General features: G+C 51.4%; 1 long non-coding RNA gene across 1 annotated transcript in view; it reads left to right on the top strand.

Moving 5' to 3' along the window:
• The window catches only part of LOC119878062, a 48,590-nt gene continuing 24,198 nt past the window's right edge, over positions 1–24,392 (top strand). Inside the window, exons 1-2 of the long non-coding RNA XR_005386253.1 lie at positions 1–908; positions 7,154–7,708. This is a non-coding gene — a long non-coding RNA (uncharacterized LOC119878062). The remainder of the gene's footprint in view (positions 909–7,153; positions 7,709–24,392) is intronic.

The following is a 24,392-nucleotide window of genomic DNA, read 5'->3' as shown; positions in this document are numbered from 1 at the left end:
TGCTCCTCCGGCTGGCTTGCCTTGACCCGCCCTTTGCAGCAGACACTTTCGGGGGGGGGGTGCCCACCCATCTGCTGGTAGCCTTGGCCTTCGTGCTGAGGAGATTGTTTACTGCAAATGCCTGTGACTCCCTGCCCGAGCGGGTTTTCTGGCAACACACTCTTCCTGTGTGCGGGGGCACAGGGCAGGCTAGAGCACCCATGAAGGCGGGGTGGGGTCAGCGGACGAATCCCACAGTTCGCTTAGGGGAACTTTAGGGACATGTTCTATACTGTCTCCCTGAGGTCCCCAGTGGGACCCAGCCCCACCTAGTTGGCTGTACTAACCGCCTTTCCCTTCTGTGCCCTCATTTCCCTTCCTGTTATCTCTCAGGTCGTGGTAGGTGAAGACAGCCGCAAGCTCCTCGTCATTCTCCTAGCAGGAGGCAGGGTGCACACATCAGCAAAGGCACACTGAAGTCCCAACCCCCAGGGCCTGTGGATGTGATCTTGTTTGGAACCGGGGTGGTGGGAGATGTCATCAAGTTAAGACGAGGCCGTACTGGAGTAGGTGGTCCCTAAGTCCGCTGGCAGGTATCCTTTCAAGAAGAAGGAACGAAGACACAGGGACACACACGTCCACCCGCCACGTCACAGCAGAAGCAGAGATCAGGGTGGCTCGGCAGAAGACAAGGGATACCTCGGAGTATGGGCGAGCCCCAGGAGCCAGGAGGGAGGCCGGGAACACACTCTCTGAGGCCTCAAGAAGGAACCTACCTCGCTGCCGCTTGAATTTTGGACGCGTGGCCTCTGGACCTGTGAGAGAATGCATTTCTGGGCTGGCAGCCGGCAGCCTGCATCGACTTGCTGGCTCTTTAGGAAATGGGTCTTCCAGCCCAGCTGATGCTCAAATGGTAAAATTGTGAGCAAGTAAGTGATTGTTATTTATTTTAAGCCGCCAAGCGTGGGGGTGGTTGGTTGCCTGGCAATAGACAACTGAAACACACATGAACTTCTGGCCCTGAGATCCTTGTTTTAGAGCCCTACATCTTCCACGTTTCGTCTTGCAAATTGGCTGCACTTCAAACCCAGTCTGCTTCTCGCGGCCCCTTTCCAGGCCTGGTCCCCCGGGGACGGTGCTCCCACCCTCAGCCACCTGCCGACCCACACCCGGCTCCCCTGCCTCTACTGGGTGTCCCCTGCACGTCTTCCCCAGACGTAGAACCGGGACTGGTGCCCCGGCCCTGCTCCCCTCAGCATGTACACTGTCCTTAGCCCTGCAGGCTGCCTTCGGGAAGCAGCCTCCTGGAACTGGCAGGGGTGCCCCTGGGGGAAGTTAGTCTCTGCCGGTTCCTGGTTTGCAGCCCTTCTCAGCATGTGTCCCACCCCCACAGCTCAGCATTCTCACGGGGTGGCCGTCCCAGGTCCCTGTCCTTTGCCACATTAAACCGTCACCTCTGCTACAAACCCCATGAGATCCATTTTGTGGTTCTTGGCTGGCATCCACAGCGAAGTCCTGCCCTTGTGGGCTTGTGGAGGGCATGGTGGCTCAGTCCCTGATATGTATCACTCTGCTGGGTGGCCGATCTATTTATCTGGCTAGGGATCGGGTCAGGAATGGACCTGTGGCTGAGTCTTAACCAATGAGACATGATGCGGCAGGGAGGGGTGTCTACTAGGGGCTTCTGAGGAATATTGACTTAGTATTGACTTGCTCCTAAGAAAGGTACTCAGAGTCTGGCCTGCCTGTTTTTTTTTTTTTTTTTTTTAAGATCCATTTATTTATTTGAGAGAGAGAGAGAGAGAGTGAGCGAGCAGGGGGAGGGGCAGAAGGAGACAGAGACACGCAGATTCCCTGCTGAGCAAGGAGTCTGACTTGAGGCTCGGTCCCAGGACCCCGAGATCATGAGCCAAGTCAGCCGCTTAACCGACTGAGCCACCCAGGCGCCCCTTGCCTGTGTGTTTTGCTTCTGGACTTGTGTCTGTCCAAATGTCTCGTCTGGGATGGCCAGGAGCACCATATGACCTCCAGAGAACACAGGCTGAATGTGAGGCTGACAGGAGGCCAGCTGAGTGGGCAGAGGGGGCCACTCAGGTCCTTGTGGATATAACTGAGCTGATGAATGTCCCTTATCTGGAGCCAGCTGCACCTTGATACTAGAGTCATCCATTCTTTTTGTGTTTAAGCCAGCATTTTCCCACCTGTGGATCAGAACCCATTAGAGGGCCATGAAATCAATTGGGTGGGTCACAACCAACAATGAAGACAAAATGAGTTAGAAAAAGGAAGAAGAGGGGCGCCTGGGTGGCTCAGTCTGTTAGGTGTCTGCCTTCAGCTCAGGTCATGATCCCAGGGTCCCTGGATAGAGTCCTGAATCTGGGTCCCTGCTCAGTGGGGAGCCTGCTTCTCCCTCTCTGTCTGCCCCTCCCCCTGCTCCTTCTCTCTCTCTCTCTCTCAAATAAATAAAATCTTAAAAAAAAGGAAAAAAGAAACAGGAAGAAAGGAAGTGAAGATATCAGAGCATAGCCCATCCTCTAGTGCTTTGTAAAGAAACTTTTGTCTGGTGATGAGGATGAGCATGTACAGAGCCAAAATGGAGAGTATTTCTCACCGTGGACTGTGGTCAGAGTTCTAAAGCCATTGGCCAGAGACAAGTTGAGTCGAGGTTTTCCATAATTGCAGTCAAAATTGTCCCTGACACCCTCTTTTTCCATCTCCCACTCGACGCCAGCTCTTTTCTTCCTGTCCTTCCTAACCGGCCACGTGGCCTTCATTTCTGACTTAAGTCTTGGTTCTTATTCTCACCCCCATCTGCTAAAGCCCTTTGGCTCTCTCCCCTCTCTCCCTACCCGCCCGGTCTGATCTGGTCCTTCAAGTCCTGGCTCGAGCCCCACCGAGTCTGTACGTCCTGCAACTCCTCACCCCGGGTCTTATCTGCACGGTTACACATGGGCTGTGCAGCCCACTGCCTGGATTCGAATTTCGATTCTGCTGCCTATGGACTCTGTGAACTCGGATGAGTCAATGAACTTATCTGAGCCTCTGTTGAATCAGCTGTGAAATGGGGCTCATTACAGTGTGCGTTGAGTAGGGTCATAACGAGGACTAAATGAATAAACATGAACACTGTTTGCCAAGTGCTAGGACAGTGCCCGGCACAGCCATGATGCTTTATAAATGTCTGGGAGGTAAATGGCAGAACTGAAAGTTGTCATCCAGCATTTGCAATCGTATGTGTCTGCTCATGTGGCTCTTGCCTCTCCCCAGGATTGGCCTTGGGTCTCGTTCTTCCTGGATGTTGAACTTCCTTCCAGGTTCCTGGCTGGCCCTGTCCTCAGCTGTCTACCCCACATCCTCCCATCTGGCTGCTCTCACACCGGGTGACTGTGTCCATCCCCTGGCAGCACAGTGCTCAGACCTGCTTCTTCCAGCCTCAGCCTCAGCCCAGGAGCCTTTCTTGTCAATCTGGATGGGAACCCCGGAGGTGCCTGTCATGGGCAAATTTGATATGGAACTCCGATCTTCATTCACCAGGGGAGAAAGGGGCTTAAGAGCACTCGAGTAGAATTTCATGGCTAGACAGGTGGCATGAGGGATCCCTTCGACTGCCTAAGGTTTGAGAAGCATGGCAGTCATACTCCTGGTGGTAAGAAGACAATAATGGGACCTCTGAGCAGCCACTGAGCGTGGCGTGTGTGGCCCTGACCTGCCAGCTCAGGCTGGATGCTCCATTCAGAGCTGCCTCACTGAAGCCCGCCACCGTCCTGGCAAAGGAGGGACCACTCTCCTTGCTTTAAAGATGATGGAACTGAGGCCCAGAGAGCAGGGCCTCAAGATGGCACAGCCAGGAAGAGGCTGGGAGTGGAGAGCAGGGGACGGGAAGCCGGGAGGAAGCTCAAAACAGCTTTGGGAAGCTGGTTCCCAAAGCACACTCTGCCCTCCTCCTCCTCTGGCCACCTTCCTTGTGCACTGGCCTGAATTGTCTTGAAAGCCCGGAGCCCACCAAGCTGCTCGGGTGCCTCCTCACCCGTTCTCGGCCTGGGCTGTCCCTCCCCAGGCCAGCTGGGTTTTGCTCGAGGAAATGTGATTAAAGTTGGTCTCTCCAGAGAGGGTCTGTTTGAAAGAATCAAAGGCTCGGAGCAAGCAGAATGTTCATAATGTTGGAATAAACCCTTTGCTTGGGCGGCTGCGGAAATATTAGACCTCCCAGCAAAACCTGCAGGGTTGTCAATTCTGAGATGGGGAAGGGGAAGAGGGGAAAAAAAAAAAAAAGCGCAAAGCCCCATCGCCAGCAAATGCTAGAATTCCAACGGCACCGGGTCCCTGGAATCCTCACGGTGTGAATTCAGGAGGAAGAAAATATCTATCTGGGAGAGCAGGCGGTTCTCCATCTCACTTTTAATTGCACCTGGAAAGGGGCTTAATATCTCAGCCAATTTCTGCATCATCTTTTGCAAATCTTGGGCTGCTCAGGTCCCCGGGGGGTTTGTGTAATAAAACGGGATGGTTAAAGGGCATGTTTCTGCATTAACGAATCTTTCCGCACTGGCTGGGCCCGAGCATTATGTAAATGTTTATTGTAATTAAGAGATGAAGTTGTCACGGTGTAGTATTTTGGTTGCTGGTGTGGGGTTCTTGCCGTGCCCCAGCCGTGAAGAGTCACCCGGGGAAGGAGGAGGACCAGAAGCAGCAAAGAGAGGAAAAGGCAGGGCACTTGGCTACCCCTGGGAATAATCCTGTGGTGGTAACGGGCCATCCAGCCCCAGCTGCAGGGGGAGCCGGGTCGCCTGCATCCCTCGGGAGGACGGGTCTGGGCTCGGTCGCGTGGACTCGCCTTCCTGCCACTGCTGTGGTGGGGTGGCCATGCTTGTGTCATGCGGCCCTGAGCCTAAAGGTAGGATTTCTCATGCTCCATCCCAAAGATAAGCAGATACTTGGAGTTCCAGGGCCTCTACTTGTTGTACGGGTTTGTTTGTTTTTGGAGGGGGAAGTGGCAGAGAATTCTGGCATTAAAAAAAAAAAATTGAAGTATAATTTTCGTAGGGTGAAACACACATCTTAAAACAAAAATATAGCTTTTTTGAGGTATAATTGACATACGATAAACTGCACATATTTAAATGATACAATTTGATCTGTTTTGACGTTTGCGTCCACCCGTGAAACCATCACCCTAATCAAGACCATGAATATACCCAGTGCCTTGTGAGGTTTCCCCATGCCCCCCTGTAATCCCTCCCGCCTGCCTCTCCCTGTTCCCCATCCCCAGGCAACCGCTGATCTGCTTCCTGTCACTGCAGACTAGCTTGCATTTTCTAGAATTTAATATAAATGGAAACATGCAGTATGTGCTCTCTGGCTTCTTTCACTCAGCATGATTATTCTGAGATTCATCCATGTTGCGTGTTTGTTCCCTTTATTGATGAGTTGTATTCCACTGCATGGATATACCACAATTTGTTTATCCATTCATCTGTTAGTGGATATTTGGGTTGTTTCCAGTTTTGGGTTCTCACAAATGAAACTGCTGTTTGTGTGCATATACTTTCATTTTTCTTGAGTAAATATCCAAGAGTGGAATGGCTAGATCACCCGGCAGGTATATGTTTAACTTTGTTAAAAAAAAAATTTTCCAAAGTGGTTGTACCATTTTTCACTCCTAGCAGAGATGTGTGGCTGGGGTGGGGTGGGGGTTGTCCCATTGCTCCACCTCCTTTGCCAACAGCTGGTGTCATCATTCTTTTTAATTTTAGCTATCCAAGCTTGTGTCTGTGTGTGTGTTTTAATTAAAATCTCATTTTTATGTGCCTTAAAACTCTGTAAGCTACCTGAGTGTGTGCATTTGTAAAAATTCGTCAAGGTGTACACCAAAGATTTCTGCATTTTCCTGGGTGTAAATCATTTCTCAATAAAATACTATAAACAACACTGTAGGGAGAAGAGTCCCTTGAAATGAAATCATCTTCTATTTCTGTCCTTCGAAATGGTTTTCCCGACTGAGGCAGGGCCCCAGCTCTGGTAATAGGACCTTTAAAAAAGCCTGCTAGTTGTTGGTGGCAAGGTGAGGTGTGGGCCTGGGAGGTGTGGTTCAAGCTGAGGAAGGCACAGGTGACTCATCCAGTTTCTTGGATCCTGGAAAATTGTGCCCTGGGCTTTTTTTCGAGGCTCTTCTTTGAAATCTCAGAGATGAAAGCTTTGTAAGCTGTGGCCACTCCTGGCCGCTGATGGTGGTGGCAGCCCACTCCTGGCCAAGAAGCAGGGAGGCCGCTGCCCTGGGGTCGGGGTGGTGAGGTGGGCACAGGGGAGGGGCAAGATACCTCTGCAGCCCCAGACCCTGTCGCCTTCCCCAACACCTCGGTGTGAGGATGGCCTGGCTCTGCTGGCCCAGTCTGGTGGCTTAGTCATTGTTGACTTAAAATGCCACAAATGGCCCAGTGTACCCAGATCAGGGGTTCCCAACCTGGGGGTGCACTGCCCACCACCCAGGGGGTGTTTAGAAATGGTGTTTTTGTTGATCACGATGTCAGGGTGCCATATGGGTGAGTGGGCAGGGATAGTGTGTGGGACAACCCTGTGCAATGAATGACTGTCCTTCCCCAAACGCTGACGGTGTGCCCTAGGTTGAGAAACAAGCTGGTTGTTTTTTTTTTTTTTTTTAATTTTTATTTATTTATGATAGTCACACACACACAGAGAGAGAGGCAGAGACACAGGCAGAGGGAGAAGCAGGCTCCATGCACCGGGAGCCCGATGTGGGATTCGATCCCGGGTCTCCAGGATCGCGCCCTGGGCCAAAGGCAGGCGCTAAACCGCTGCGCCACCCAGGGATCCCTGTTGTTGTTGTTGTTGTTGTTTTTAAGTAGGCTCCATGCCCAGTGTGGAGCCCAATGTGGGGTTGAAATTGAGCTAAGATTGAGTCAAATGCTTAACCGACCAAGCCTCCCAGGCACCCCAGAAATAAGCTGGTTTTGGTAGGTAAGAGTTAATTGATTGCTTCAGTGGCAGATATTCCTGTTCTTTAATACCTTGAATTCATCATCATCTTTTTCTTCTTCTTTTTTTTAGAGTAAGCTCTACGCTCAACGTGGGGCTTGAACTCTTGACCTTGAGATCAAGAGTCGCGTGTTCTACTGATGGAGCCAGTCAGGCGCCCCATCCTTTTTTTTTTTTTCAGGCGCCCCATCCTTGAATTCACCTCAGGATGTCCACTGGAGCCTTCAAATCTTGCTGGCTGCACCCATACTGCATGGCCGCTACTGATTAAGAAATACATCTGGAATATCGACAGCACAAAAACCCTCCGCAGATCAAAACCTTTCTCATCTTAAAGGTTACGAGTAAGCCTGGCCCCGTCTCTAAACTTTCTGGCCCTGGAACACATAGTTTTAGGGATGTTTAAAGAGCCAGGTTGATTTCCAAAGCCATGAAATAAGTTCTCGGTCTTATTTCATTTTAATTTTATTTTTTTTAGAATTTGTTTTGCACCTAGTATTTGAAGTCAACCTAAACTGCTCTGCTGGTCTTGGTGCTGGAAGAGTTCTGGTTGGCGTGACCCATGCAGAGAAGGGAGTTGCAGTTTTCTGACATTAAATATTAACATGGGGGATTAATAATGAAGGCTGACAGTTCCTTTCTCGGTGTTCCTGAGCGTGTCTCTTCCCAGCCTGCCAGGCCCTTCCCCTGCCCGAGCAATGTGGCTGGAGCCCCCCGCTTTCCAAGGTCAGGAGAGGTAAGGACAACAGCCCTCATGTCACCCAGAGAGGCAGGAGTGCCTACCTGGACCACTGTGCACAGCTCCAGGCTTGTCCTCACCCTCTCTGGCGGCAGGAAAGCAGCTGGTGGCAAAGGAAAGAACAGGAGGTAGATGTGGGGCAGGGGGTGGGGTGAAGATGGCCTCCAGGGGGCCCAAGGTGGCTGGAGGTGGAGAGGGGCCTCTGGCTGAGAGACAAGGGGGGCTGGGGTTCCTTCCCCAAGGATGTGTCACCCTGAGGAGTGCTCACATACACCCAACGCCTCCTAGGCTTGGCCCCCACTCCCGAAGCCTTAGAGCTTCGTTATGAGCTCAAACAGCATCCCCTTCTTTTGGGCCAGGAGGCCGCAGACTGGTTGGGGGTGGGGGTGGCAATGTCAGTGCCATGTAGACCTGGGGGCCACACAGATGCTGATCTTGCTGCTCCTGGCCTTGCGCGGGCACCCCAGCTCCCCTGGACGCCCTGGTGTTCTGCCGCGCGAACTGCCAGGCCTCCTGAGCTCCGGCGACTCGGGGACGAAGGAAGGCAAGGCCAGCCTCGAACTTCCACACAGGGAGCTGGGCTGGCTGAAGTCTGTGCCGGGAGCTGGAAAATTAGGTGCCCAGTCATCTCTTACAAACATAATAGAAGTGCAAGGAATCAGATGTGAAATAGTCCCTATTTCCCACATTCCATTTATGGATGATTGTGTCTTCTCTTGGCTTTAATAAAACCTCGCCTCCCTCCATGTACGTTTTCTAGAACTTTCTGTTCTGGGCCTCCCCTTGAGCGGTGATGGTGGAAGGCGTAGGAGAAAAATAGAAGGCTAGGGGCAGAGGGAAAGCGTCCGTGTCAGGATTTGCCTTTCTTTACCTGTGGCGAGGGTCAGCGCGGCCGCCGGGCCGTAGGCCTCTGCAGACATTTGCGGGAGACCCAGGCCACTTAGAGCAGGGGCTGGAGTTTTAGGTCAGTGTCCCACCGGCTTGGCGCTAGGACCTCCCTCTGACGGAAAAGGAATGTAATCTGAGGAAGGAGCCAGCCGAGGCGCTCGGAGGAAGACAGCCATTTTCTCTGAGGAAAACTGTCCCATCAGAAAACCTCCAGGGACGCCGAGGGCTCACGGCCCTGCAGCCTGGGGAGCCAAGGCCCGGACGGGGAGCCTCTCCCGGCCTTGTGGTGGCCCTGTCACCGCTTGCCTGACTTTGCCCCGAGATAGGGCAAGGCGGCTGGAAAGAAAGAGGGAGGGGGGTGGGCCGGAAGCCTCCGTCAGTGGTGCTAATTAATTGGGCTTGTGGTCGCCTCGCACCTCTCATCTGAGGCTGTACAGGTGTTCCACAGACGTTAATTAATTAGGGCCGCCGCGCTTCCTGTGGGGTTTGGACAGATGTCTGATTCCAGAGGCCCCGTCTTCCCAGTAGTAGGGCAGAGCGCAAGGGGTTTGGTTGGATGGTGAGGAGGGCACCAAGCCACCTGACCTGTCGCCGTCAGGAAAGCTGGAGCAGGTGTGGAATTCCCTCTGAGGGGTTGATTGGAAGAGATTTCTGGAAACACAGTTGATCGGTATTCCCAGGTCCAGGCTCTATTCTCAGCATCCTCCTCTGTGGAGCATGACAACTAGGCCCCAGCCGGTGACCATCTGGTTTTGGCATCAGAATGGGGATCACTGAGAAAAAAAAAAAAGAATGGGGATCACTGCCTTCCTGCTCGCTGACTCACCAGTGTGGTGCCAGCAGGGACGGTTGAGTCCTTCTTTCGGTGGAAAGCCACACAGGGGAAGGAAAAGGTTATTTTCATGGGCAAAAAAGTTCCTGAGTAATGGTTTCTAGAATCTCTCCTCAGCGAATATAACCTCGTCAGCTCTAGGCTTCTGGCTTCTGAATAATTGTTCTCGGTAATAATACAGAATACCTTCATAATAATACATCCTTCTGTGTGTTCAGGAAAGTAGCAATTTATTCCAGGCAAGACTGAAAAAAAAAGAAAAAAGGAAAAAAAAGTTGCCTTTATTCATCTTGAGACCTGCCCACCCCAGAGATCAAGCGGTGAGGAGGCTGGCTTTTTGGAGGTCTTTAATGAGCGCCTATGGCATGCTCAGTAGTGGGGAGAGGTGCCGTGAGGGAAACAGGAAAAATAAGCCAGAAGAGCTAAGAATATTTCTGGGAAGGTCAGCCCAAACTACGTACTAAATTTGTTTTCCTTAAGTGCCCCCTTCCTTGGGGAAGATACGGTGGGTTGATGTTTAACATCCATCCCAGCCTGTGCTAAACAGTACCTTTCTCACACTCCTTTGCGGCTGGGGTTCCAGGTACGGTGAAGGTCAGCCTATCACATGCTCTGGGGCAACACTTGACTTTGGATCTTGGTTCTCAGTGACAGAGGGAGAGAAGCATGCATTTTGCTTCTGTGGCTCGTGGCTGAGGCCACAGTGTTCTCAAGCTGGTACTGGTGGCTTCCAATTACGTAATGGCTCCCTGATGGTGACAGCTCAGTTCACCCAGTGGTGTGGCTTTGGAGCACTCTTCTGGAAGCTCGACACTGGGTGGGTCTTGTCCCCCCTCCAAATGATCCTGTAAAGCCTCTTAATACCCTACGAGGAATCCCCTTCTGTTTAAACTGCCTGGAGTGGATCTTAGTCTCTGCACTGACCCCTGACCCCTGACTGACACAGCTCTGCTCTGGCACGCTTGCTCCCACACTGCCTCTGGGTCACCTGCCCCATGCCTCCACCCCCTCCTGTCCCCCCATCCCCCGAGGTCATCTTCCTTATGTAGGTAACTCCTACTCATTCCTCAAGACTCAGTTCACATGTCACCTCCTCTGGGAAGGTTGCCCTGATAAGTATGTCACCTCTGCATCCCTCGAACCTGATAGCACCCAACGCTTCCCTTCACAGCACTTCTCCCATTGGATTATCAGCATCTTTTTCTGAGCCTTCCTCCTCCACTAGACTGTGAACTGCTTTAAGATAAGGACTGTGTCTTTTCTTGGTGATTCTGGTGCTAGGCTTGGCTTTCACCAAGAAAACATTGCTATGTTGTTTGCACCTAGTAGGTCCTCAATAAAACTTTCTCATTGAATTAGAAAACAACATATGGCAAATACTCGCATGTGTGGTTCAGACCTCAATTCGGTAAAGGGAGAGGCCACCGTTGCCTAGAGCAAGTGGCAACCTCCCCTAGGAGAAGAATTGGTGACCCAGAAGCCAGGACAGCCTCCTTTCCTGGGTCTGGTTTCCTCATCTATAGAATGAGAGGTGGGCCTTCATTCGTGTTTCCTGCTGCAGATCTCTCGGAACGTTGCTTCTGTAAGGTGTTTCTTTGGACACAAGCGTTCCAGGAGCAAATGAGTTTGGGGGAATGTTGGATTCAGCAAAAATTCAACAGGTTTCTCTACTACAGAACTTCCCAGGGCCTTTACTGTACTAACGGGCATTGTGACCTTCCCGTGGAGAGTTCTAGTATGCAATGCTGTATCAGTTGTCTTTTGCTTCAACAATGCTACCAAACCTCACTGTCCTACCACATTCCAGATTTATGGCTCATGTGTCTAGAATCGCCTGGGGATTGGCCGGCCTGCTCCTGTGTCTGGTGGTGGCTAGCTGGAAGGCCACCTAAGCTGGTCCTGCTTGGGATGACTCCGGCCGGTCTCCTCTGTCCCACCTGTGTGACATCCTCCAGTGTGCTACCTGGACATGTTCTCGTGATGGCGAAGGCTGAAGAGAGCAAGCCTCAAAGTCCCAGCTCGCTGCAAGTCTGCTTCCCTCAGGCTTGCTAGCATGATCATTGGCCAACTGGTCGAGGGCTGGGCAGGTCGCCTGGCCTGCAATGGGAGGGCACTGCAAAGCTTCCTGGCATTGGGCATGGATTCCTGGAGGGGCAAAGAATTGGGGTCACCGTGACACTCTGCCTCACGGTGTTTCCCAGAGTCAGCTGACTGAGGAACTCCTCTTTACGCGTGACTGGCTCTTACAACATACCCTTTGCTGTCACAGCAAGGCTTAAAATCTTTCCCAGTTCTGATGCCCAGATTCTGCGCTCGGAGTAGCTTCAAGGAGCGGGTAGCAAATCTGGATCATGCCGGTTGGATGGGGTTGGACCAGAGGCGTGGCTGGAGGTGAGTGCCTGAGCGCCATACCATCCGGGAAGTCTCCTTCAAGATGGTTCCCTGCAGGCCATTCCCATGATGCTCCTCTTCTTCACCTCCTGTCACCACCAGACTTTTTGCCCAACCACTGTTGGGGAGGGGGGTGAGCAGAGCCCTCCCGGAAGCATCACTTCCTGAGAGGCGTAGTTCTAGGAACCGTGTGGCAGGCCGGGAAATTCATTTTTCCTGTGTTCTCTTGCTCCAGGAAGGCATTTCCCGGAGGCTTGAGTTTGGGGTGGCCTTCCTCCTCACGACCGTGATGCCTTCAGCAAGTCTTCCCTGGGGCTCCAGCCTGGGGGCTGTGTTCCTGCCATTGAAGACTCAGCCTGAACTTTCAAGGTTCGGGTTACCTGCACCCCCGTTCCCACCAGATCTGGAGGCCTGCACTGCCCACTTACCTCCCCTGGTTGGGGGGCAATCGGCCTGACCCCCTTTCCACCCGCTGGCAGAGCTGTCATGACCCCCCTGACTTTACCCGGACTTTGCCACGTCCAGGTAGAAATGACAACCGGAAGCCCCGCAGGGGACAGTGCCAGTGACGGACCACGGAGGTGGCCCTGAGCACTCACCCAGCGCTTCTAGATTTTGCAGACTTGAATCCATCCAGCAGCCCCGCCTGCCTTCCACTAGGCGCGGTGGAAATGCTTCCTGTTTATGACTCCCTGTCTTGTGTCCCCAGAACTCAGAGAGAGGTGGAGTTTCCGACCAGACATCAGGGACTGCTTGGGTTTTATCAAAGCCCACCCGACCCCCTTGTGAATGCCCTGTGGCTCTGGTGCGGGGAGGGGGGTGATGGTGGTGGGTGGGCTCTGCTCTGGGGAGGAGGACAGCTCGACAGCTCGGGTTCCCTTTGGGGTACATAAATTTGGCCTTGTTAAGGAAACCTGCAGGGACTCAGGGATGAAGGTGATCAGGTTACAAAAACACACCAGGCCTCTGTGGCTTCGCGGGAGGCCCGGGGCACACAAAAGGCCCTGGGGCCTGGGGCAGGTGGGGGTGGGGGTGGTGGCAAGCCACCTCCCACTAGGCCCCCATGGAGCTGGCCCCCAGGCCTCCCTCACTTTCAGCAGCTTAGAGGGGGTGAGGGTGGAGGTGCTGGTCCCGCCAGAAACATCCCTTTCCCCCTCCTGGGTGGAGAGCGCCTGGAAGTGTGGTGGTGTGATTTTATCAGAAATCAACACAACGAAGTATGTGCATAGAAACAATACTGAAAGGGAGCCCGGGGCTCTGGTATGGGTGGAAAATCCTCACTTGCAATTAGAGGTCATTTACATTTCTTTTTTTTACACTTTTTTGGTAGTTTCCAAATTTTCTACAGTGGTCACATGGTATTGTTAAATTAGACCAAAAAAAAAGTGAGGAAAAAATAGAATGGTGCCTTCACGTTTTTGGAGAAGTGGTTGTTTTATAATACTTTGTGCTGTATATTCAATAGAATCTCAGTTTAGTAAAAAAAAAAAAAAAGGATAAAAGGTACATAGGAAAGGCATAATATTGTTATCGGTGCTTATGTCTTGGAAATATGGTTGATTTAATTTTCTTTATTTGTTTTTATATTTTCTAAAGGAATGTATGACTTCATAAAATTAGGGAAAAGTAACAGAAGAAAATGAATGTATTTTTATTTTTACCTCTATTCCCTCAGTAAATTTGGATGGGGCATATCCAGGGACCCTGTGCCTGGGCTCCTGGAAATAACCACCGAGGGAAACCCAATCACCCGGTGACCCCCCAGGGTGTACACTTGCCATCTGCCACTGGGCCCAGACATCCAGGTGTCTGACAGGGTATAAAGGTCCTGACCGAGTCTGAGGCATCCAAGAGTCTGTCCTGCAGAAACCACGTTTGAATGGAAACTGGAAGAGTAATAAGGGGTTAACTAGATGATTGCTTAGGGAAAGGGTTTTCCAGGCTGGAAGGCTGGTACAGGAGGCCTGAGGTTGGAGGGAGAGTTCTGGAGAAAGACACAGGAGGGGGTCTTGGGGTCCTTTTCAGTTTAGAGCTTTATCAGTGGGATGCCGCCAAAAAGATTTAAGCAAGGAGGTGAGGTGGTAAATTGCATATTTAAAAACAACTGCAGGAGAACTGTCTAGGAAAGGAAGACTGATAGCAAGCATGGGGAGGCCTGTTGGGAGGCCTGTTAGGAGGCCGATCGGAGGCCAGTGAGGCCCAGACCAGGATGGGGAGAGGAGGTGGAAGGAATCACTGGAGTCTTGAGATCCAGGTGCATTTCAAGGTGCAAAGGGGCTTCTGGGTGGAGGATGGGTACAGGCCCCGGGGGTTTCTTGGAGCCCGAGTGCTTACCTGGTTCTCTCTTGCCGGCTCAATGGCCAGGGCCAAGTTGGGTCAGGCTGATCTGAGCAGAAGGAGAAGCAGCCAGCCCCCTGTAGCATGGAAGCTTGTCGGAGCTGTGGGCCCCAGAGAACGGCCAAATCTAGAGAGGAGAGAAGCAAATACGATCCCAGCTTCCAAAGCCCAAAAGAGACAGAGGTGGTAGCAGTGGACACGCTGTCCTTCTCAGAGTTGTCGCCTTACACTGCACAGTTTGGAAGGGTTGACTTGCCCCTGCCACCCCAGGGATCCAGAAAAGGTAAAGGCGCGGGGGAGGGAAATGGGCAGAATGTGTTTGAGAAGGGGTTGCTCATTAATCAAGCGGCCACAAAATGCAGCATGCCACAGCCTCCTGATGTGGTCTCTGACCTTTTTTGACATATTAAGTGCAATCTCCCACCTCTCCCGAGAGGGCTTTTGGAGGACATTTACTCCGACGGGCGTGACCCCTCCCCGCAGCCTCCGGACAGGACCTGGCTTCTCTCGGGGAGTGAGTCTGTCTGTCTGGGCCTTCTCTCCCTCCCTCTAGCCGCTGGCATTCCGTGGCATCCGGCTTCTGCTCAAGGCCTAGGCGGTCCTATGTAGCCAGGGGGTCCTCCAGGCCGCATCTGGGCCGGGCCTTCTGCACGGATACAGGCTGAATAAATATTCCATCTCACACCTAGAAATACGACCGTTTTCCAAATGTCTGCAGTGCTGCTGTGTTGAGTAAAACACAGCATTTGCAAGACTCACAGAATTCCGACTTGCCTCATGTCGTTTCGTATTGTTTGTAACAGATACTGAGAGCGCAGCGAGGGGGAGAACTTTGGGGACCTTATAATGAGCGGGCCCTGTGTGTGAGAAGGCTGGGGAGCACTGTTTGCAGAGCTGACCCCTTTTGTCAGGGGACCGTGCCATGTCCATGGGCCTGCCTATTAGGCCAGCCAAGCTGTGGTCTGGGAGGGCGTTCAGAGGTGCCACCTGCCTCTCTGCGGCCGGGGCCCCTGCTGCCACAGCCCGGCACCGCACAACACCTCTGGCTCTTGGTTGGCAATGGCAGAGTTTGGATGCTGCCCCAGGGTGCTGGGATGGGTTTCACCACAACCCCTATAGGATCCGCCACCGCTGCTGGTGAAAGAGAGCAGGGCATGGAATCAGGTTCAAGGGTGCTCCCACTGTCTCTTGGACTCTCCAGTCTAATGAGTGGTGGGGGAATTCTGGTGTAGGTTTGAGAGCAATCACAGTGGCTCGGGTGGGTGGGGATATGCATGGGATCCCACGCTTTGTCTGGAATGTTTCTTTCACAAAATGAACTTTGGCAAACACTAGAGACCTGTTTTTTACTGTTAGTGTGCTCGAAGTTTTGGCCTATCTGGCATGCTAGACACCGTGGGCTGGCTCTACACACTGCTTTCTTCCTTGCCTTCCTCTATCACAGAGGCTGGAAAGCACAATTCTACGATCTCCCAGGCTCCCTTGCAGCTGGTGGTGCCCATGTGACTCAGATCCAGCCAATTGTATATAGGAGGAAGTTTTTTGTGAAGGGCCATCTCAGCTGGCATGTCCCCATAGCCCTTTGTCCACCCCCCCCCCCGCCCCATCTTCCTGTATGGAATGCAGGCTCATGCCTGGAGGTATAGCAGCTATATTGTGCCCATGAGGACAAAAGCCACATGCTAAAGAAACCAGAGAAGAAGATAGAACATCCTTGGCCTTCAGAGGTGTTGTTGGGCTGCCATACTAGTCCTGGAAAGCCACCCTCTTCATTTTTTTCTGTATGAAGCAAACAAAACTCCTACCTGTTTAAGCCATCGTTCATTAGGTTTTCCATAACTCAGCCTAAATTCAAATCCAAATAACACACATGATTTTATCTTCAGAACAACTCAGTGGCACAGAACTGACATCTTTGTTTTACAGATGAGAACACTGAGGTTCAGTGGGTTCAAATAATCAAGGTCAGACTGCTAGTTGCAGATTTAAGATTTGCATGCAGGAGTGTCTGACTCCAAACCCTTTCTTTATTTTTTTTAAAGACTATTTTTTTTTGAGAGAGAGAGAGAGAGAGAGAGAGAGAGAGAGAGAGAGAGCATGCACCCGTGAGTGGGGAGAGGGAGAAGCAGACTTCTCACTGTGTAGGGAGCACGAGGTGGGGCTCAATCCCAGGACCCCGAGATCACAACCCAAGCCAAAGGCAGATGCCTAGCTGACTGAGCCACCCAGGTACTCCATGACTCCAAAGCCTCTCTATACTCTTTCTACAACACCCCCTTCCATGCAGTAGAGAACCAGCCGTATTTGCCTAGTGGTGGAAACCCATCCAGGGTATCATACATGTTGGGTTTGAGGTTCATGGGTAGCAACGAGAATTTTCCCTGTTATTGATTGGTGCTTTTGCCATGATCACAAACATGCTCTCTGTTATGAGTGGAATTGTGTCCCATCAAAATTCATATGTTGAAGTCCTAAGCCCAAGTACCCACATTTTAATACAAATGTGACCTTATGGGAGGCCTGGGTGGCTCAGTGGTTGAGCATCTGCCTTTGGCTCAGGGTTTGGTCCCGGGGTTCTGGGATCGAGTCTCACATCGGGCTTCCTGCATGGAGTCTGCTTCTCCCTCTCTCTATGTCTCTGCCTCTCTCTCTCTGTCTCTCATGAATAAATAAATAAAATCTTAAAAAAAAAGAATGTGACCTTATTTGGAAATAGGGTCTTTATAGAGGTTATCAAGTTAAAGTGAGGTTGTTAGGGTGGGCTCTAATCCCATATGACTGGTGTCCTGATAGAAAGGGGAAATTTGGGTAGAGACAGACAGACAGACACAGAGGGATGAGGACATGAACACTCAGGGAGAAGATGGCCATCTATAGGCTGAGGAAAGAGGCCTGGAACAGATTCCCTCACAGCCCTCAGAAGGAACCAACCCTGCTGATACCATGATCTTGAACTTCCAGCTTCCAGAACTGTAAGACAATAAATTTCTGTTGTTTAAGCCACATAGTTTGTGGTACTTTGTTACAGCAGCCCTAGCAAAGTAATCTACCCTCCTAGGTGAATTTCTCCTGTTCTTCCAGGCCCTTCCTCTTGCCTTACATATCAGTCAGCTATCTTTGTAATCCTGCTGTGTAACAAACCACCCCAGGATCCACAGAATTCAGATTGGATTCAGATCTGCTCCTTGTGTCTCTTGTCTTCTTTGGGCCATTGGGCTACCTGGAGCACCTTTTTCTCATGGTGATGAGAAGTGTAAGAGGCCAAGCTTGGCCCCACCAGCACATTTTAAGCCCTTTCTCATATCAGAGTCTGCTAACATCTCATTGGCCAAACAAGATCGTGTGTTCCAGCACAACAACTGGGGAGAGGCAGCAGTGTACTCTAACCCACAAATGGAGAGGGAAGGCAGTGAATATTTACTAAACTATAATTCAAATTTCCACCCTTCCCAGAGGTGCTCTGGGCTTGGAATGAACCCACATATTCTTTTTCCTCTTTGCCTTGATCAAAGGCTCCTCACATCTTCCCATCCTATGGACACTTTTGTGGCATTCCTTCTCCTTCCTGAAGGCCATTTCCTTCTTAGTCTTCTGTACCAGTTAGAATGATTTCGACTAGAGGGACAGAAAATCCAGCTGAACCTGGCTTAGACAATAAAGGGATATAAGGCTTCAGTAACTGACAAATTTGACAGTTGGATGAGCTTCAGGGGTGGTGTGATCAGGGCTCCGACTCCACTTATCTGCCAATCTCTTGGCTCTTTTCTGCTGTGTGTCAGCCTGCTCCTCCAGAAGGCTTCCTTTAGAGTCAATCTATGATTACAGCAACACAGTGGTGAGGTGAAGGGAGAAGCTGCTCACCTGGCCTACAGGTGAGGAAAGAGGAAGGGGAGAAGGAGTAAGGGAAGGTGGGAAGATGAGGAAAAGGCAGACCTCTCGGCCCCACTGGTGGGCTGGAGGGGACATCTGGAGATTTTGAGGGGAGCAAGAGAGGCACTGGGAGCACTAGGACGGGAGTGAGGGAGTAGCCGGGGATGGTAGCCTGCCCCTCACAGCCAGGGTCTCCTGGTGACCATGTGAGAGAAACAACACTGAACTATTTACCTGACCCCAAAATGGTATTTCTTTCTTACAAAATTTAGGCTCCCATCAGCAGCAGATGAAAGTTCCTGTTGCTCTATATGTTGTCAACGCTTGGTATGGTTGTAGGATCTTTTTATCTTTTTTTAATGATTTTATTTATTTATTCATGAGAGACACAGAGAGAGGAGGCAGAGACACAGGCAGAGAGAGAAGCAGGCTCCATGCAGGGAGCCTGATGTGGGGCTAGATCCCGGGACTCCATGACTACACCCTGGGCCAAGGCAGGCGCTAAACTGCTGAGCTATCCAGAGATCCCCATTTGTAGGATCTTTTTAAAGCATAAATCAGGATGTGTTTCTGTCTTACTCAACCACCTCCCCCTGCCCCATGCCTTCCTGTAACATAACAAAATCAAATCCTAACTCTTTACGTGGCCTGTGACAAGGTGCAACCTATTTCTCAAGAGGCCAAGCTTGGCCTCACCTCAGGACATTTGCATTTGCTATGCTCTTCACCCCTGCCCTTTGCCTGTTTTCCTCTTCTCATCCTTCACATCTGTATGTTTTTGGTACTCCTGCTGCATAACAAACCACTCCAAAAGTTAGGGGCACGAAACAAGAATTTTATTATGCTCATGGGCTCTAGGAGTTAAGAGTGCAGACAGGACACAAAAAGCTTGCTTCTGCTCCACCGTGGCTGGAGTCTCAGCTGACAAGACATAAAGGCTGGGGATGACCAGCAGCTGGGCCCCAGACATTTCTGGAGGCTTCTGGCACCTGTGCTGGGATGACTCAAACTCTTCAGTCCATCTGAGACAGCTGGTCACAGCAGGTACATGTGGCTTCTCTTGCTGTTTGAGCTTCCTCACAGCATGGCGGCCTCAGGCTAGGCAAGCTCCTCACGCAACAGCTCAGAGCTCCAGCATGAGCATTTGTGGGAACCAAACAGAAGCTCTGTGGCCTTTTGTCACGTACTTTGGAATTCTCTTGGTGTCACTTCTGCTCTACTCTCCTGGCTGAAGCAGCTGCAGCATGCCTGGATTCAAGGGATGGGATATACTTATTTATATGTTTTTTCCTATCACCTTTGTATCACTAGTGGCTGGGACCATACCTAAAACACAGTAGAAGATCTGTTAATATTTGTTGAAAGGAGATGATTTAGTGATAAGCAATACAGGGTGCTCTGGGAGCACAGAGGCTGGCTTTTATTGGGGAGTCCAGTAAAGGGCTGCTTGGGGGAGGTGACAAGAGCCGAGCTTTATTTTTTTATTGTTTTAAAGATTATTTATTTATTTATTTATTTATTTATTTATTTATTTATTTATAAGAGATACAGGGAGAAGCAGAGACATAGGCAGAGGGAGAAGTTGGCTCCCGGCAGGGAGCCTGATGTGGGACTTGATCCCAGGACCCCGGGATCACAACCTGAGCTGAAGGCAGACGCTCAGCCACTGAGCCACCCAGGTGCTCAAGAGCTGAGCTTTAAAGGACTGCCAGGTGTATGGCTGGTAGGATGGGATTTGCTTATTCCACATGAAGAGATCGCTGGGGACCTGGCGCATGGGACCCAGCCGGGGCACCTCCCCTTCAGTGTGTGTGTGTGTGTGTGTGTGTGTGTGTGTGTGTGTGAGGAGGGTGGAGGGGTGGTGTGGGGGACAGATTGGCAGAGCTGGAGCACACAAGGCAAGTCTGGCCTTGCTCCTGAGGGCCGCAGAAAGCCCCGTGAATAATTTTAAGCTGATATTAAATGATGGGATCAGATGAGCTCTTTTCCAAAGGTCATGTCTTACAGATGGAGTGTTTTTCCCACGGGCAGCAGGGATCCAGGCGGGCACTTGAGCGGGGCCTTGCATGCAACCTTCCATCCCTGCTCCCGTCTTGGGTTCTCATTATGCCGCAGACACACCTTCTATTCAGGCTGCTGCAGGGTCCAGGTGGCCCGAGGTCTGGAAACTGATGGTTGTCCCAGGCCTCCTGGGGATGTGTTGGGCTGAAGTTCGTCTCGGTTTCACCACAGTAAAGAGGGACAGCTATGGGCAGAGGTCTTACTCCTTGACAATAATCTACCACATTATTAACAAAACCCAGGATCAGGCGGGTGAAGTCTGTGGTGTGTGTGGGGGGGGCGCTGAGATGACACAGGGTGGGTGGGACAGGACTGGCCCCGGGGGTTGCAGGCTGTTGAGGCTGATGATGCTTCTCAACAGTTCCTTATAGAATTCTCTCGATTTTTGTTTGGAATTCCCCATAATAAAAAGGTTAAAAAGACATCACAGCCACCCCAATAAAATCATAGTCTCCCCTTCTCCATCTTCCCTTTCAGAAAACCATCATGTTGGGCACATTCTGTCCCAATAATTTTAAAAGCAATAGCTTTTGACCATAATGTCAGGATAACAGCAAGATTATTAGCAACTCGCACAGGATGTGAAAGCAGTAATCTTGTTTTTCAACTTATTGGAGTGACTTAATGGTCATATATTTTATCCTGAAGCGTGGAGAATGCATATTGAAAGTGTGTACTCCAACACAAAAGCTATTATTTTTAACGCTCAACTTTATGTCGAGTACAAAAGTGTCAACTTTCATAAGGCAAGCAGGGAGACTAAACTTTATTGTTTTGGAGGATCTAGCGACAGATTCTAAAGCTAAAGGCAGCATCTTTCATACTCAGCCAAGTACACCTGGGCTCTCTGAGACTGAGAGTTTGGGGCTGTGAGGACAGAGAGCAGTAGCCCCAATTCTACAAGGAGCTCCAGGTCCACAGTGGAGCTCTCAGTGTCTGTTTTCAGACCTACCCTTTCTGACAAGGCCGCCAGTTCCAACATGGCTGCCAGTTACTGCTGTTGAGTACCCCTACTAGGCACTGCTGCTGTTCTCAGAGATCTGAGGGGGAACTGCTGTCTCAGGTTGTGAGGAGCCACTCCTCTAAAGGAGGGATCTACTAGGTTTGTGTACATGAGCACAGAGATATGCACTTCTGTGGATGCCCAAAGAGACTGGGGGATGAGGTTAAGGTGAAGCTCTAGAGTGAAACACAGCCAATCGAGGCTACAAGGTTGACTTCCCTGGCTCTGTGGGTTCCATTGCTAGCCAGAGGTTTGTAGAAGGCACAGTCAGGGCCTTCCCAGAGGCAGGCCATCTTAGAAGTGAGGGGTGACAGGTTTTTCCATTGAGGCCCACCACAAATGCTAGTAGATGGATATATAGGGGAAGAGGATGGCTCCTGGGGCAGGGCCAAGCTGTGGGTACTGCATCAAGGTTGCCCCGGTCTGCAGGTGGCCTCTCTGACAGGCCAGCAGGAGGCTGGAGACCTAGGGGTGGGTGTGAGGGCAGGCCTCATCTCAGTGCAGGGGGTTAGGGAGCAGAGGAGTCAGAGGGCTGGAGGCTCACAGTTCCCACCCTGTCAAGTGGACACTGAGGAGGAACAGTAAAGACCTCTGCTCAAGGCTTCTGGGGAAGGGAGAGGTCTTCAGGAGGTTCATAAATACTTTGTACTGTGGAACTGTGAGCATGGAACTTAAGGACTGTTCCTGGGGTGGGAAGCTCCTATGATGTGCTGGCAAATCCCAGTGCACTGGCATACCGTGACCGCAGTCATAGCAAAGGCCCGAGATAATCCTGGGCCCTGTCCCCATCCCACTTGCCCGCAGGGAAGCCTTGTCTCTTCCAGGACCTATGCCCCAGCTTGGCCTCAGGGGCACTCCTTCCCATAGGAAGGCAGCTCGCCACTGTAGCTTCCCGGTCTTCAGATGGCTCACCTCCCTTCCTCTCAGTCTGAACACATCACATTTTGCTCCAGGTCTTGCTCTGATTGACAAGGCCTCTGACCCCTTCTCCCTACCTCCCTGACCTCTATCCTGTTACCCACACCCCTCCCCCCACCCTGCTCCAGGAACACATCAGGTACACTCCTACCTCAGGACCTTTCCATGGACTATTTCCTCCTCCTGGCATGCTCTTCCTCCAGATATCTTAATGTCTTGTTTCCTCACCTCCTTACATCTCCTTCCCAGCGACCCCTTCCTTAACACACTATTGAAATGCCAACAGCCCTCCCTCAGTTCCTATTTCCTGTACTTCCCCACTCCATAGCCTTTATCATCATCTGCAGGGAGACACATTTGAAGTGTCATCTATTTCCCCTCATTCACATAGAAGCTCGGAGCAGGAAGGGACTTTTCACCTCTTTCATTCAATGCTCCATCCCCAGAGCTTAAAACAGTGCTCGGCATGTACAGGCACATGGTAAACAGTTGTTCAGGGAATGAATGACTCTACTCACTGTGGCACCTTTGGGTCCCTGCTCTTCACTTGGTCCTTTCCCACAGGCTCAAATCCACCTTGGCCCCCAGCAAACCTTCTGTCTTCTCCCTCTGCCAAGCTGCTTGTCCCTGACCCTTCTGTGCTCACTGCCCCCACATTGTGACCTCCAGTGTGCTCTTGACGCTGCTTCCTGCAGGCCCCGACAGCCCATGCACTCAGTCCTCCTGTTCTCTTCACCGTGTCCCTCTGGCCCCTGCCCAGCACACAAGCCCTCCACCCCCCATGGGCCTCTCCATGCTCCTGTGCATCTCCTCCCCACTTTCCTTTGTGTCCACTCCCCACTATGGCTCAGCTCTCCTCCTGGCCCGAAGGTGTCCTCTGCCTCCTGCTTTTGTCTCCGGGGGCTCTCTCCCTTTAGAGGTCTACTCCATCAATCTCCTCAATCCAAAATCAATGAGGAAAAGCCCAACAGCCAAGTGCATGGATTAGCTAAAGAAAAAAAAAGCAATAAAAAAGGAGAAAAAGAATAAAGAAAAGTCTAGCTCATCAGCTTCTTTTCAGCTCAGCTTCTCCCCCGTTCCTCCCATCTCTGTTGGTAGCCTGACCATTCCCCTGGGTGCTGGAACAGAGGATCAGTATCACCTTCGGGGGGGCCCCCATCACATGCCTCTGGGAGGTCCTGCTGCGTTACCTCTTCTGAGGGCTCTTTGAGCATCTTTTCTCTTTGTCTATTTTCCTGCCACTGCCCCACTTCAGGTCGCAAAAGCTGTTAAGTGGGGTCCTCTGTAGCCGACGTGTCTTCTGAAGCCAAATTGGATCCAATTACCCTGTATTAGTGAGGGTCTAGCCAAGAAAACAGAAACCACTCTAGGTATTTAAACATAGGGAATTTAATCCAGGAAACTGGCTTCACAGACACTGGAGAAACCAAGGAGCCAAACGGGGCACAGTGAGGTAACACAGAAGTTAGCAACCCAGAAATTAGTAGCAGCAGGAAGCTGCTGGCACCCCTAGGGCTAGAGGGACAAAGGGAAAGGGGGCGTGGTAGGAGCCTGGAAGCCAGAGTCAGCTAACAGGAGCTGGAACCACGGAGAAGATGCTGGAGAAGCAACTGACGCTGGCATTGACTGGGGAGAAATACCCTGGCTTCTCCCTCTTGCTTCCCACCTAATCTCCCACCGGAATCTCCTATTGGCTAAACTGAGCTAGGGGCCAGGCGCAAAGCAGCCTGGGAAATGTAGTTCCCTGCTGTACTGAGCAGGAAAAGAGAAGGGTGGAGGATGGATCTGAGGAAAGAGACAAGTGACTGTCCATGCTCCTTAGCAAAGAAGCCTTCTGTAGTTCCCGTCTCCCTATCAGATAAACTCCATCTCCTGAGTCTTTCTACATGCTCTGGGTCCCCTTCTTCTTCTTTTAAAGATTTTATTTATTTATTCATGAGAGACACAGAGAGAGGAGAGACACAGGCAGAGGGAGAAGCAGGCTCCCCACAGGGAGCCCGGTGCAGGACTCCATCCCGGACCCGGGATCACGCCCTGAACTGAAGGCAGACACCCAACTGCTGAGCCACCTGGGAGTCCCTCTATGGGTCCTCTTCTGTCCATTTTTCTGGCCTTATCTGCCATGGCCCCTGCATGCTCACATTGAATGTGAATGATATTGAGACCCCTGCCACTAGCATCTGCCGCCTCTGTCCCTGTCGTCACCCAGTATCCTCTGTCCAGGAGGCTTGCCCTTCCAGCAATGCTTGTGCAACCTCACTGAGACTTTAATGGCCAAGTGAAGTGCCACCTCCTCTGTGAAGCCTTCCTGCCCATCACTTCCAGCCCCAAACACACACAAACCTATATATTTTTTTCTTCCCCAGCACTTCCTGCATTTA

The sequence above is a fragment of the Canis lupus genome, chromosome X (genome assembly GCF_011100685.1).
Source record: "Canis lupus familiaris isolate Mischka breed German Shepherd chromosome X, alternate assembly UU_Cfam_GSD_1.0, whole genome shotgun sequence".
NCBI classification, from domain to species: Eukaryota; Metazoa; Chordata; class Mammalia; order Carnivora; family Canidae; genus Canis; species Canis lupus.
The sequence above is the reverse complement of the archived record's forward strand: the minus strand, read 5'-3'. Positions and strand labels throughout refer to the sequence as shown.